At 39.0% G+C, this 14,282-nt stretch overlaps 1 protein-coding gene across 2 annotated transcripts in view; it reads left to right on the top strand.

Annotated features, from left to right (window-relative positions):
* The window catches only part of LOC127422315 (RNA N6-adenosine-methyltransferase mettl16-like), a 46,683-nt gene that overhangs the window by 1,425 nt on the left and 30,976 nt on the right, over nt 1–14,282 (top strand). The gene's annotated exons all lie outside the window — the stretch shown is intronic.

The raw sequence follows: 14,282 nt of genomic DNA, 5'->3' as shown, positions 1-14,282 counted from the left end.
GATGGAGAGCGTCGGTGCACAGCCATTTTCAGATCTCTGCAGAGATGTTCAATCAGGTTCAAGTCTGGTCTCTGGCTGGGCCACTCAAGGACATTCACAGAGTTGTCCCGGAGCCACTCCTTTGTTATCTTGGCTGTGTGCTTAGGGTCGTTGTCCTGTTGGAAGATGAACCCTCGCCCCAGTCTGAGGTCCAGAGTGCTCTGGAGCAGGTTTTCATCAAGGATGTCTCTGTACATTGCTGCATTCATCTTTCCCTCGATCCTGACTAGTCTCCCAGTTCCTGCCGCTGAAAAACCTCCCCACAGCATGATGCTGCCACCACCATGCTTCACTGTAGGGATGGTATTGGCCAGGTGATGAGTGGTGCCTGGTTTCCTCCAGACATGACGCTTGCCATTCAGGCCAAAGAGTTCAATCTTTGTTTCATCAGACCAGAGAATTTTGTTTCTCATGGTCTGAGAGTCTTTCAGGTGCCTTTTGGCAAACTCCAGGTGGGCTGTCATGTGCCTTTTACTGAGGAGTGGCTTCCATCTGGGGAACTGTGGGACCTTATATAGACAGGTGTGTGCCTTTCCAAATCATGTCCAATCAACTGAATTTACCACAGGTGGACTCCAATGAAGTTGTAGAAACATCTCAAGGATGATCAGTGGAAACAGGATGCACCTGAGCTCAATTTTGAGTGTCATGGCAAAGGCTGTGAATACTTATGTACATGTGATTTATTTTTATTTTATTTTTATTTTTTTTATTTTTTTTTTAATAAATTTGCAAAGATTTCAAACAAACTTCTTTCACGTTGTCATTATGGGGTATTGTTTGTAGAATTTTGAGGAAAATAATGAATTTAATCCATTTTGGAATAAGGCTGTAACATAACAAAATGTGGAAAAAGTGAAGTGCTGTGAATACTTTCCGGATGCACTGTAGATAGATAGATGATAGGAGAGAGAGCAACTTCAGAGACTATTAGAAGAGATGGACCACTTCTATTGAAATGAATGGGAGAAATGGACCCTTTTCACATATCCGGGTTGGAGAGCGGAAGTAGACACATAGCAGGGTAGACTTGAATGGCAGTGAATGGGAGAAAACAGCAAATTTAGTTTTTGCTTACCCGTTTGCTCCGACAGCAAAAGAAAAAAATCAATGATCACACTTTCACAGCTTTGCAAAAGAAGATAAAAATAAAGAGTGCTGGATAACAGTAGTAAGAAGAGAGAAATAGACAACATATTCTGTCACTCCCTCAGCAGCTGTGTTAGAAGCCTCATCGCAGCTGTGGTAACTGCTTTTTTTTTAACTTATACCAGGGTAATATAATACAAAGTGCAATGTTATAGAAGTACACTAAATGTTTTTAAAATTGGAAATATAAAAAAAGTTTGCTACATTTACATTGTTAATGAAGGTGGAAATGCATCATAACAGGTCTGTGAAAAGGGTCTTTTGGAACGCCCAATGGTTGTAGAAAAGGAAGTCACGACTTACAGGTAAAAGAGCAACTCGAGAACGCGCATGCGCATTAGCTGAACCAGCCTGAAAAATAGCGTTTATTTCGCACGTGACCTAAGCTAAAGTAACACAATGTATGATACCACTGTTGTCAAATTTTACTGCTGATTTGAAATATGTTCTTTGATTGTAATCTTGATCAACTGTTTTGGAGATTGTGTTCTTTCCTCATTCAATTTGATAGGAGCTGCATTTATTTGCAGCTTGTTTACATAGACAATAGCTGCCCATTCTGCCCGGGAGCATTCAAAGATGGCCGCTGAGTGGACTGACTGACTTTTTATTTATTTATTTATTTTTTATTTATTTTTTTATTTTTTAATTATTTGTCAGTTGATGTTTGAATTCACAAACATTCTATTATAAACTCTTGGCTCATTTTAGCATTCAGTCAGTGTAAGTCTTTGGGAGTTTTTGGCAACTTCTAAGGGCTGCTATGGGAAAAAATGTGATTCGGATCAGTTAGAAAAGTCAGAACATTGGTGGATAATATTGCTCTGTTTCTCACGCACACCTATCCTATCGCTTCTGAAGACATATATTTAAACACTGGAGTTGTATGGATTACTTTTATGCTGCCTTTATGTGATTTTTGGAGCTTGAAAAGTCTGGTCACCATTCACATGCATTGTAAGAACCTACACAGCTTAGATATTCTTCAAAAAATCTTCATTTGTATTCAGCAGAAGAAAGAAAGTTACACATCTAGGATGGCATGAGGGTGAGTAAAAGGTCTTGGAAGACTAAGAATAAGCTTGTGTAGAACAGTATGTTGGCTTTGTCAAGCCAACATAATGATTGTTTCCAAACTGGTTTCCTAAACACTCATAACTCCATTTTCCAGGGAAGTAGATTGTATTGCACCAAACTAACAGGATTGGTTGATCCAGAAATTGATGTCCATGCTAATATATGGACACCCACTGTTCATGATCCAACCAATACCTCATATTTAAAATCAATTCACACCCTACATTTTGTATGACTTCAAACTGTGAAAGGGGAAAGTATTTAAACATAGAATAATATATAGACTTCAGTTTTAACATACAAGTCACACATTATCCCATTGAAACAAGCGCTCTCTACCTTATAATCCATTGCTGTAGATAACAGGTCATATAAATTACAGATGCATCATATTTAATGCCCACAAACAAGTCTACTAGGTTGTATATATTCTCAAGGGAGTCAGTCAGCCATACAGTGGGACGTCTCTCTTTGAATTCTTGTTTGGCTTGTAAAGGAGTTAAGTTACTTGGGGATCAATAATCACAAAGGAACAGTATTTTAGGCATGTCCCATTGAAACAGCCGCTATGATTGCATGGGCTTCCTGCTGTGAATGTCAATAGACAGCAGCGCACCCTGGGCTCCAGGGGAGGGGCGGAGCTCATGCTGTTGTCAGAAAATGAATTTGACAAGCAGCGCTTTTCTCTGAGAAAATTGTCTGCTTTTTTTTTTTTTCCTCTCCATTTTTCCAGTCTCAGTTGTAAGATTAGTTTTTGGTCTAATGGGAATCATATTGAGCAAACGCCCTAAAGACATGTCTGAGGCTGAACATCTTACATTTTTTGCCAAGTCTCAATATTTCAAGTCAGTCCCACTTGGTTGTGCATGGATACTGTTGACCTTGCCAAGAGGAGCAGACTTTTCTCTTTCGAGTGAAAAGTCCCATTGGTTTCAGAGTTAGTGCATGCAAATCAACCCTGTGCCTGCAGGGTTTCAGCCCTGAAACAGCCAGGCAATGTTTGTTTCGATTGAATCTTGACTAGAGCAAAGTTCTCAGCCTCTGGGATTTTAGCCCCCGAGGTGCCAGAGGGCAATGTGTAAAATCACAAAGGTATTACTCCTTTTCATCCTGGCCCAGGTCTCTGGAATGTCTCCATCTTTCACAAAATCTGCAGTCCAGTCATGGTAGAGCCTGAGGGTTTGTATCCAAACGTTTTTACAGACTCAGCCTCCATTATTACGCTCGCTGTATTTTTGCATCGGTTTGGCAGGAGAAAGAAAGACCTCCCTGATTTTGTATGCATGAGAGGAAGCAGGAGTTTTCAGATGCTCTGAGATATTTCCTGCCCACATCTGCGGGAAAGCAGTGCAGATATGCACTACAGAGACATGGAGTGGCAGGTGGAAAGGGGCACAAAACCACCCTGGAGTGTCTGAACGATGGAGGTCAGGAGCTTGTAATTGGGACACATAGAAATATGAGACATGTCAGATGGTGTGTGTGGGCTGTGTGGCACTCACTCTCTTCTGTCGACTCTGATCATTAATAATCACTGATGGAACTGAAAAAGGACATTGGGTCTCATATTCTTTTCCCAGATTTAGGATAAAATTTAGAACTACACATTTGCAGAACTGTAGACCTCTATTGGCCTTTCTAATTCAGAGTAAATTATTATTTGCAGTGTTTTGCGGAAAAGTGAAATAAATAGTATATTTACTAATATTTTTGGAGCGCATCTTTAGAGATTGTAAGGATATGTTTGCAGAGAATTACGAATACAGGTGAGGTTGTGTGGAAAGCACTTATATGGATATGGTTTGTGCTGTATAAAGACCAAGGTTATGTGCATATGCTTGTATGCCATTATTAGTGAATGAAAGCTGTTGTTATCTTTGCCAAATCTGAGCCATACAGGGTTCTTACATTCAGATGTGTTGTGTCTTGAGGAATATTTCTTGTGTGTTGAGTTTATATCATTGTTTTGTGTATTGTTGAAGCGGTTGATTGTGCCTTATACAGTGTCTTATAATATATCACAAAGAGAACTGTAGTTGGTGTGTCCTGTCACCCACAGTGCTGATCCTGTCTTCTCACGTCACATTGCCTCAGCAGGATAAGTCATTATAGCATGGCAGAGAAAGAGAGATCTGCGCTTCAGAGTGGCCAGAGGAACAAAAGAGAGCTGAGCTGTGGGGGCTTGCTTTTACAACCCTAGGCTGTATTGACATCTGAGCACCTGGAGAGGCTTGGCTGATAGCATTAATGTGTCCATCTTTCTACTGTCTTTTCTCTCAGGTGTGCTGTCAGGTCTGGCCATAGAGGCTCTTTTTGAAGATTCAGCTTGAAAAGAACCCTATGTTTCCTCACCCTTTGATTCCTAATGATGGTCTTGAAAATTCAAACAATGCCCCTGGAGCTATCTGGCTCTGCAGTCTAATTAGGAGGGCTGCCCAGCCTGTCCACCACAAAGTCCCTCCTCTGTTAGCATCGTTTCTTGCTCTATTGTGCAAATCTGGTCTTTGTTGTCTTGCTAGTGTGCATATACATAATGAAAAAGATGTGCAAAATTACATATTTTTCAGTATTGACTAGTAGGTGGATTGCCTGAACAGCTAGTCGGCTAATCACTCTTGAGGAAGATCTGTGTAAGAAAGACGCGGTCACTACTAGAATTTGTGCATGCAGAATTATTTCAGACAGCACAATGGACAGGATATGATGTCATTTTGAGGGGTTTCTGGCTTTAAGAAATAAAAAATAACATGTCAGGTGCAACTGGGGCTTGTGTGTTTAAAAACAGCTTGGTGGAGTGCAGTGGAATGGAACAGATTTTTTTTTTTTTTTTCTGAAATATTTTTGAGTGCCCTTTCAATAGTTTGCATTCCCTCGCAGTAAGTTTTGCGTTCCCTCGCAATAATTTACCATGGTTTTACTGCTGTAACCATATTTTAACCATGATATTCGTTGTTAAACCATAGTGATAATACAGGAAAACGAAAACTATGGTAATAAAAATTATATTTTTGTGGTTATTTTGGTTTTACTCTACAAATACCATAGTTTAATTATGGTTACTGTAGTAAAACAAGGGCTTTATATATGTAACCAAACATGACAGTTCCATGTTTTTTTTTTTTTTTTTTAAATTAATATTTTCTGTGGGTACTCATTAACTACTAAAGAAGTTTACTTTCACTATAGTTTACTTTCAAGATCCAAACTCAGACGATTAAGAGCTGTACAGTTCTGCTTACGATCAGTAAAGGTGACTTAAACACCTGATCAGCTCAAAGTCCTAATTTGTTTCTCATGTGTTATGCATGATTGCAATAAGATCATGCCAGCCTTGGCCACATAAAATATTTAAAGTACAGGTCGATTTAGTTAAAACAGGTCTGCGTCAGATGTAGCCATAATAAGGACATTAAAAAAAAAAAAAAAACCTACATTGGTCTTAACCATGAAAAGAGGCTTTGTTCAGTTACATTTACGGGTTACATCAAATTTGAATAAAAATGTACCATCTTTACATTCACATCCTTTTTTAGATCTCTTGATATTTGTTTTCTAAAGTCAGTTGTAGTTGGCACAGAGTTTTTGGACAGGACTTTGTGTCCTTTAGGAAGTGTAAGGAGATTTCTTCTGTGTTGTATTTTGTTTTGTTGAGCCAAGTCCTATACCGATGTATGGGGTTGATTCGACAGCACAGCAGCTGGGGCTCGTGTGTATGTATGTGTGTATTGTGTGGTCTGACAGTCTCTGTAACAACAGCCTGTGAGAGGAGGAAATGACATTGTGTAAATGTAGATGAATTCAGCAGCAGGTGTTAGTTTGTCACACATATTTGCATGATTTTAAGGAGTGTGTTAATCCTGCCATCTGTAGCAGTTGTAAGTTACTGCACACAGTTACTACTACTTTTTTTTTTATTATTTTCTCCCCAATTTGGAATGCCCAATCCCCAATGCGCTCTAAGTCCTCGTGGTGGCGTAGTGGCTCGCCACAATCCGGGTGGCGGAGGACGAATCTCAGTTGCTTCCGCGCCTGAGATGTCAATCCGCGCACCAATTATCACGTGGCTGGTCAAGCGCGTTACCGCGAAGACATAGCGTGTGTGGAGGCTTCACACTATTCTCTGTGCGGCATCCACGCCCAACTTACCACGAACCCCACAGAGAGCGAACCGCATTATAACGGCCTCGAGGAGGTTACCCCATGTGACTCTACCCTCCCCAGCAACCGGGCCAATTTGGCTGCTTAGGAGACCTGGCTGGAGTCACTCAGCATGCCCTGGATTCGAACTCGTGACTCCAGGGGTGGTAGTCAGCGTCAGTACTCGCTGAGCTACCCAGGCCCCACAGTTACTACTTTTAACCACTGTATTAGACCACATACTTTTCCTATCTCTCTCAAACCAAACCAGCTTTGGCTGTATAGGTTAAGATGATTTTATTCAACAGTGCTATTATCATCTTTGAAAATAAACAAAAAACAAACATATGTAGCATAATTTTGTGTAAAATGTGTTGGCAGTCCGAATCAAATAATTAGTATTCCATGCATTGTGCTCTTTTGTATGCTGCATATTTTGGCAAATGTAGTAGGTCATCCTGAATTCATACAGAAAAATTGCATATTGTGCACTATACATTGCAGTGTATTGCTGAAAAAGTCAGAGTAGTACAGTATAGTATCCTATTCTGAACATAGTGCCTCCCCCCTCTTTTTCTTGTGGTATGCTAAAGATTTGCTTAAACCCAAATTGATCTGCTATTTAACCAAAACTTCTCAAGTTAGCCTCACAACTTCATCTTAAGACGTTGGATTTGGCAAAATATTAAGTCTTTTATACATATGAATTATCATTAGCTTCTCCTTTTCGTCTTTCCAACTCCAGACATTGCCTCGCTAGTTAGATAAGCTTCCTTCCATTTTTACTAAGTCTATCATGCCACAGTTTGGAAGATAGGGTTAATCTGGAAAGAGACTCTCTCCGAGAGGAATACGGGTACGACAACGAATCATCTCCCACATCCGTCTTTCTCTGCTGCCACTGGAGGAGAAATATATTTCAGAAGAGGAAAGATTTGGGGCGCAGATGTCATCCAGAGAGAGATGGGATTAGAAGGCATGAACCAGAGACGACGTCCATCAGTGGATTGTGGACTACCTGGAAGGAACTGGGGAGCATTAAAAATGTAGACCACTGAGACATTTAATGTTGATTCTGTGGTGAGATGAATAAAGAAAATGTTTTCTGCATTTTTTCCACTAAATGAATACAAGGAGGTATGATAATTAAAGGAATATTCTGGGTTCAATACAAGTTAAGCTCAATCGACAACATTTATGGCATAATGTTGATTACCACAAAAATTTATTTAGACTCGTCCACCCTTTTCTTTAAAAACAAAAAAGCACAAATCTGGGTTCCAGTAAGGCATTTACAATGGAAGTAAATGGGGCCAATTCGTAAACATTAAAATACTCATTGTTTTAAAAGTGTAGCCTCAAGACATAAACAATATGCATGTAAACACAATTTTAGAATGAGAAAATTGCTTACTAACCTTTCTGTGTAAAGTCCAGTGGCCATGATGATGTAATGTCAACAAACCCTAAATTGACTGTAAAAACTATGATTTGAACAACTTTACAGTTATATATATACAAGTAATACATGAGTTTTAACAGAAGAATTCATGTAAGTGCTTTTATAAAATTATTAGCTTCACATTTCTGCCTTTAAACCCTCCAGAAATCGGCCCCAATGACTTCCATTGTAAGTGCCTCACTGTAACTTAGATTTTTGCTTTTTTTAAAGCAAAGGAGAGACGAGTCAAAATAGATTTTTTTTTTGTGGTAATCAATATTATGCCACAAATGCTGTCGATTAAGCTTAACTTGTATTGAACCCGGAATATTCCTTTCATCATTTTAATTTATGTGCACCAATATAAAAATACATAGTATTTACCAACATAATTTTTATAAAAATATTTTAATACATAAAAAATGCCATGCATGGACTTTATAGATGCGCTTATAGTCACGAGGCAAGGAGGGATTGTGAAATTATTTAAACACAGCCTTTTAGGAAACTTAATGGCCAAATAAAAACCGCATTCAAATTTTTGCAATATTCGTTGCTTAATTTTATATTGCCATCAAAATCATTGCAAATATATTGTGAATATTCTATGATGATAAAAAATCAAAAGTGCATTTGAATATTTGCGATATTTACAGCATTGCTTAATTTTATATCGGCAGTAAAATGATTGTGAAAATATTGTCAGTATTCTATAATATCCAAATAAAAAGAATATTAAAATTGTTGCAATATTCACAATGTTGCTTAATTTTAGATCACTATCAAATTCATCACAAATATATTGTGAATTTTCTATAATGGGCAAAAACCCATTAAAATTGTTGCAATATGTTACTTAGTTTTATATCGGCATCAAAATCATCGCAAAATATTGTGAATATTCTATGTATCGCCTAGCCTTAAGTAAGAGTAGCATTAATCTCTGTAGCCTGACAGGCAGTGTGGTGCATTATTAATGCAGTGGAGGGCTGTCCTGGGTTAGGGCTCTCTGTTGAAATGATGGGCGTAATTGCAGGATTCAGCCTCAGCTCACTTACAAGTGAGACGAGGTGGGGTGGGGTTTGGGGGATGGGGTGTCACACATCGCTCATCCTCTCTGCTGTCTGCTACAGGACTACTCCTTATTTTAAGCTCGCAGTCCCCTCTTTATTTGTCATGCTTTGACGCATAGATCATCATTAGCCATCAAGCATCAGCTTGTCTGAAATGCTGTCATCATTTACTCATTACTAATTTCTTTCCAAAACCGTATGGCGAAAAGCAGGCTCTAGTAGAATGTCCAAGCTGCTCTTTATCACACAATGAATGTGAATGGTGACCACAGCTGTTAATCAAGATTTTTGGTGAAAAACTACTTACATTTCAGCCTGTTCCTCATGCAAAGCTATCATATGGCTTCAGAAGACTTTGAATATAACGTAAAAATCATATGGACTCCTTTATGATGCTTTTGTGGTCCTTTTTGAAGCTTGACAGCTTCTAGTTCCCATCCACTGTCATTGTATGGAAAAGAGCAGTGTAAAGTTTTTTTCAGAACTTATCCTTTTGTATTCCACAAAAGAATGAAAGTCATAAAGATTTGGAATGAAAAGAGGGTGAGTAAATGATGACCAAATTGTACTTTTAGGTGAACTATCCATTTAACAGATGATGTGACTGCAGTTTGCCTTTAGTGTCCTCTTTGAAAGTTTCAGAAACAATGGAAAACCCTTGTAATCTCAGATATCAAAGTCCTCTGGATATTTGCTGCACTCAAGTTTACTGCAGTGTAGTTGAAACGAGATTTAGGATGACTGGAGATTTGACATGCTGACAAAAACAAAGAAAACCTGACAGTTGGTGGATCTTCAATCCTCATAAGACTACTGTGCTCTCAGTTATCATATTAAAACTGCACTGCTAGATTCTTTGTTTTCATAAAACAGCAAAAAAGCTGTGGAGCGTGCATCTGTGCTTTGTTTGATAATTACTCTGTTTGGAAGCGTTTTAAGTTCAGGGGATTAAAACATGGCCAGACAGAGCTGTAGAGGTGACCTTGTGGTGCTGATGGGTAGACTCATGTTGTGCTGTTGTGTTAGTCTGATTGGTTAGTGCTGTACTGATATGAACCTCCTTTAGCCTGACTGGAATATTAGTTGTTGTGCTGTCAGATTCGGTTTTTGTGTGATTTGATTTCCTCCTGCTCAACCACCATACCATATAAAATGGCTAGACAAAACGGAATGGAATGGAACACAAGGGTCTCAAGACGTGTTTTTAAAGGTTAATTATATTTACTTGACATGCTAAAGAAGTGCAAAAATATTGCTAGTTAAAACGCAATGGCCAAAGATGCCTGTCTTCATGTGTGCATAGGCCAACATAAAAAAAAAAACATACTAAACATTTGAAAATGCTGTCTTCGCATTGTAATGTGGACAGGAAAAACTGACATATCTGAAAACGATGACATATTTGTTGTCTCGTGATGTAGTCATGTGATCCATTCACTCCAAAACAATCAAGATGGCTTCCCATGTTGTAGCATTATTGTTGGGCCTGCTATTCACTTTGATATTATTGTTAAAGATAAATGTTACTTTGTACAACCTTCACATTGCATCCCTTCAAAGACGACGGGAAGTTTACTCTGAATTGCTGTCTGGCAACGAAACACAAGGACAATTGCAATTCAGACCATACATGGAACGCGATTTTTTTTATTTTATTTTTTTTTCTTCACATGCGCAGTAAGTGGATATAAGAGTTTTCATATGCATCAGTGTGGACGAGCAACTTTTGGAAAATGCTTGAAAATGGCAGTGTGGACGGAGAGCGTTTCGAAAACGACTTTTTTCAAATGTGTCCGGATTAATGGGGACGTAGCATGAAAGACCTATGGATTATGCAAAGGAAACATTGCTCACAGCAGGCCAGTGTCAGAAATTAAGTTTTAAATTAAGGGATATTATTTGCCCCTGGATTTGATTTTCAGGGGCATTTTTTACTTTTATGAGGGCAGATTTTTTTCTAACCATTTAAAACATACAGTGAATTTAATCAATTAATTTACAAAACTTCTCAAGATTGACAGTTTATTACCTCTTACCCTAATGTTTAAATCAACAACTCATATTTATGCCATAATATGAATAACTAGAGCTATATTAGAATATTAAAAATCTATATCAGATGTTACAAAAAAAAAAAAAAAACATAATTCATTATGAGGGCACTTTTTGCCCACACACTTTGAATATTTGTCTAATTTTTTTCATTTTTGGTGGCATTTTTTCCCAGAGCCCCACTTAGTTTCTGACCATGCAGCTGCTGATTTCAAGTCTGACTGTAAATGTTCTGAAATGTATTGTTGAAGGTGGCGAATTTGTTATAAATATGATGCTTTGATCTCATGTAGTTCCACCCTCCCCAAAAGCATTTTCCCTTACAATATTTCATCAGTCACGTGTCTCATATTTCTGAAGGACTGCTCAAAATCAGAACTAGCGATGCCCAATTTCAGGAATGAATCTTGAGTCAGTTCTTTTCAATGAATTGCTGAAACAGGGAGGCCTGGGTAGCTCAGTGGTAAAATACGCTGGCTACCACCCCTGGAGTTCGCTAGTTCACTAGTTCGAATCCCAGGGCGTGCTGAGTGACTCCAGCCAGACTTCCTAAGCAACCAAATTGGCCCGGTTGCTAGGGAGGGTAGAGTCACATAGGGTAACCTCCTTGTGGTCGCTATAATGTGGTTCGTTCTTGGTGGGGTGCGTGGTGAGTTGAGCGTGGATGCCACGGTGGAGACATAGCGCTCCACACGTGCTATGTCTCCGTGGCAACGTGCTCAACAAGCCACGTGATAAGATGCACGGGTTGGCAGTCTCAGACGCGGAGGCAACTAGGATTCGTCCTCCACCACCCGGATTGACGCGAATCACTACGCGACCACAAGGACTTAAAAGCACATTGGGAATTGGGCATTCCAAATTAGGGAGTATAGGGGAAAAATAAAAAAATAAATGAATTGCTGAAACAAATTAGTTGGAATCATTTGGACAATCTCTGTACGGTCTGAATCATTTGAAGTGTTTTTTACAAAAAAAATTGCAATTTTATTTTTGGTAAAATAAAATGCTGCACAACAGAGCTTCACGGTATTTATGAAAGCATTAATGAAAAAAAAATCTGATTACCTGTGGCACAAGGCTGTTATGGCTGAATCACATCATGCTGATAAAACACTTGCATTTGTGATATTGCGTACAGATAAATAATAATATTAAAACAACCATTTAATATTATATAATTGTTATTATAAGTTTTATTTCTACTATAACATTTTTATTCAGTAGTTAAATTTTTCTGTCTTCAATTTCATACATCCATTTGAATAGAGCATTCATGTTAGCGGGACTTTTATTTTGACTGACCTTTGAGTTCTGCCTGTTTTTCGGGTTAGTTACATCAAGCTTCCCATTAGTGCTGGGAAAATCCTATCGTGACTCTTGAGCTGAAATCTCCGAGCTGCACCGGAGGAGTTCATTTAAGTGTTAACAGCCATTAATACTCTAAACACACTGCATGAAAATTAAGCACCAGTTGTGTGTTGCGTTTGTGTGAGTGTGAGCGCATGCGTGCGCCTGTGTGTGTGTGTGTGTGTGTGTGTGTGTGTGTGTGTGTGAAGCAGATGAACAGAGCGGCACCTCTTGTTCATTCTGTAGCGTGCAGCGCATGTGACTGTATATTATTTAATTAAATTACATCCTTCTGCTGTTTAATGATCACATTTGGCCATATCACATTTGGTTTTTTATTTTATTTTCAATTTGTCATTGATTTCATCTCAAAACTGTCACATCTCATATTGTTTTGCTAATGACAGCATATTGTAATATTAATTTTAATATTAATACTTTTGGTATCGCGATACTGCGTTAGTACCGGTAAACCGCGCAACCCTACTCCATTAACAAGTAACAGAATACTTAAGAACACAACGAGCAAAGAGAGAGCAAGATAAAGTGAATTTTTAATTATATAATCCAATGAAACATAACCTGCAAATGCATCCTAACTTTTGCGTCCTCTCGCCCTAGAGAAGACGAGTTGGTCTCCCCTGCACGTGCCCTTGTCTTTGAGTCAGAGGGCAGGTTTAATTTACCGAGTCTTTGAGCTGTTCTGTCCATACCCACATACATGTATCACACACCCATCCTGCCACCGCTCACGTCAGCATTTTTGTCCGCTCACACACAAGCACACATCCACACCGCTCATGCCCTACTAACACCAGACTGATCACAATAGGTTGACTTTTCTTTAGCTAAAATCGATCTGTGCTTACCGAAATTTGAAACACTGCCTTCAGTGGCCAAAGTGGTTGTAGTTGGGCATATGGACAACTGCGAGCTCCATTTTGTGGGAGAAATGTCCATGGAGGGGCACCAGAAGCGAGCTGTTTTGAGCTGTACAGGCTGTAATAAATTGAACAGGAATGCATATTTTATAAACTGCACCCCCCCAACCTAAATTTTATGCTACCTCTGAATTGTACTCGTCACTGATTATATGAATGCGATTACTTGCTGGTTTCAATGTGGAATCTGAACTCGGGTCTTCAACACTGCATACCCAACACGCATCCGTTCACGCCTCAAGGGTAAATTCTCTGGAGCGATGCAAAAATGTCTAATAGTATATGGTGCTTGTCAGTGATTCGGCATTTTGTGGCCAATCCTAGGGTACCGGAACTCTCAGAAAGTGATCATGTTGCTTACACACACTCCTCTGCGGGGCGGGAGCGCTATTCACATGCACAGGAGTAGTTACTGTGGATTCGACGCGTAACACGCTGAGCTGCAGCAGTCTTCGTCCTGTGAGCTGAACGGAAGGCTAAAAATAGAGGGCATGATAAAAGCTTGCAGCATCATTCTCTGCACACTGATCATGACCTGGCGCATTCACGGTCAGCCAGTCACACAGGAGCATTTACATACTCAATGAAGTCCACATTAGCTGATGGGGCTCCATTATGGGATATTTAATTCTCTTTGTAAAGTCCATATGTCCACATTTGTGCTTTGTGAAGACTTTATTATTATAGGTTATCCTTTTTTAATGGTATCCTTTAACCATCCATGACATCCATATTCATATTTAATGCCCAAGGTCATATTTTCAAAATTAATAGACTGGATAGAAACACTGGATTAATTATGGCTAATGTGTTCATAAATTATAAAGATTAAGAGGTATATTGGATTTTTCACATGAATGGCTGCTATAAAATGTTTAATTCTGTTGTCTTGTGCTCCTTGAAATTGAATAAATAATGGAATAGGATAAAATATAGAAAGGAAGACAATGTTAAAGAGATGTAACCTACACAAGGTTGCCGACATTTTTCAGAGTTGCGGCGTGGCAGGTAATGAACATGCTC

The sequence above is a fragment of the Myxocyprinus asiaticus genome, chromosome 31 (genome assembly GCF_019703515.2).
Source record: "Myxocyprinus asiaticus isolate MX2 ecotype Aquarium Trade chromosome 31, UBuf_Myxa_2, whole genome shotgun sequence".
In the NCBI taxonomy this organism is placed as follows: Eukaryota; Metazoa; Chordata; class Actinopteri; order Cypriniformes; family Catostomidae; genus Myxocyprinus; species Myxocyprinus asiaticus.
The sequence above is the reverse complement of the archived record's forward strand: the minus strand, read 5'-3'. Positions and strand labels throughout refer to the sequence as shown.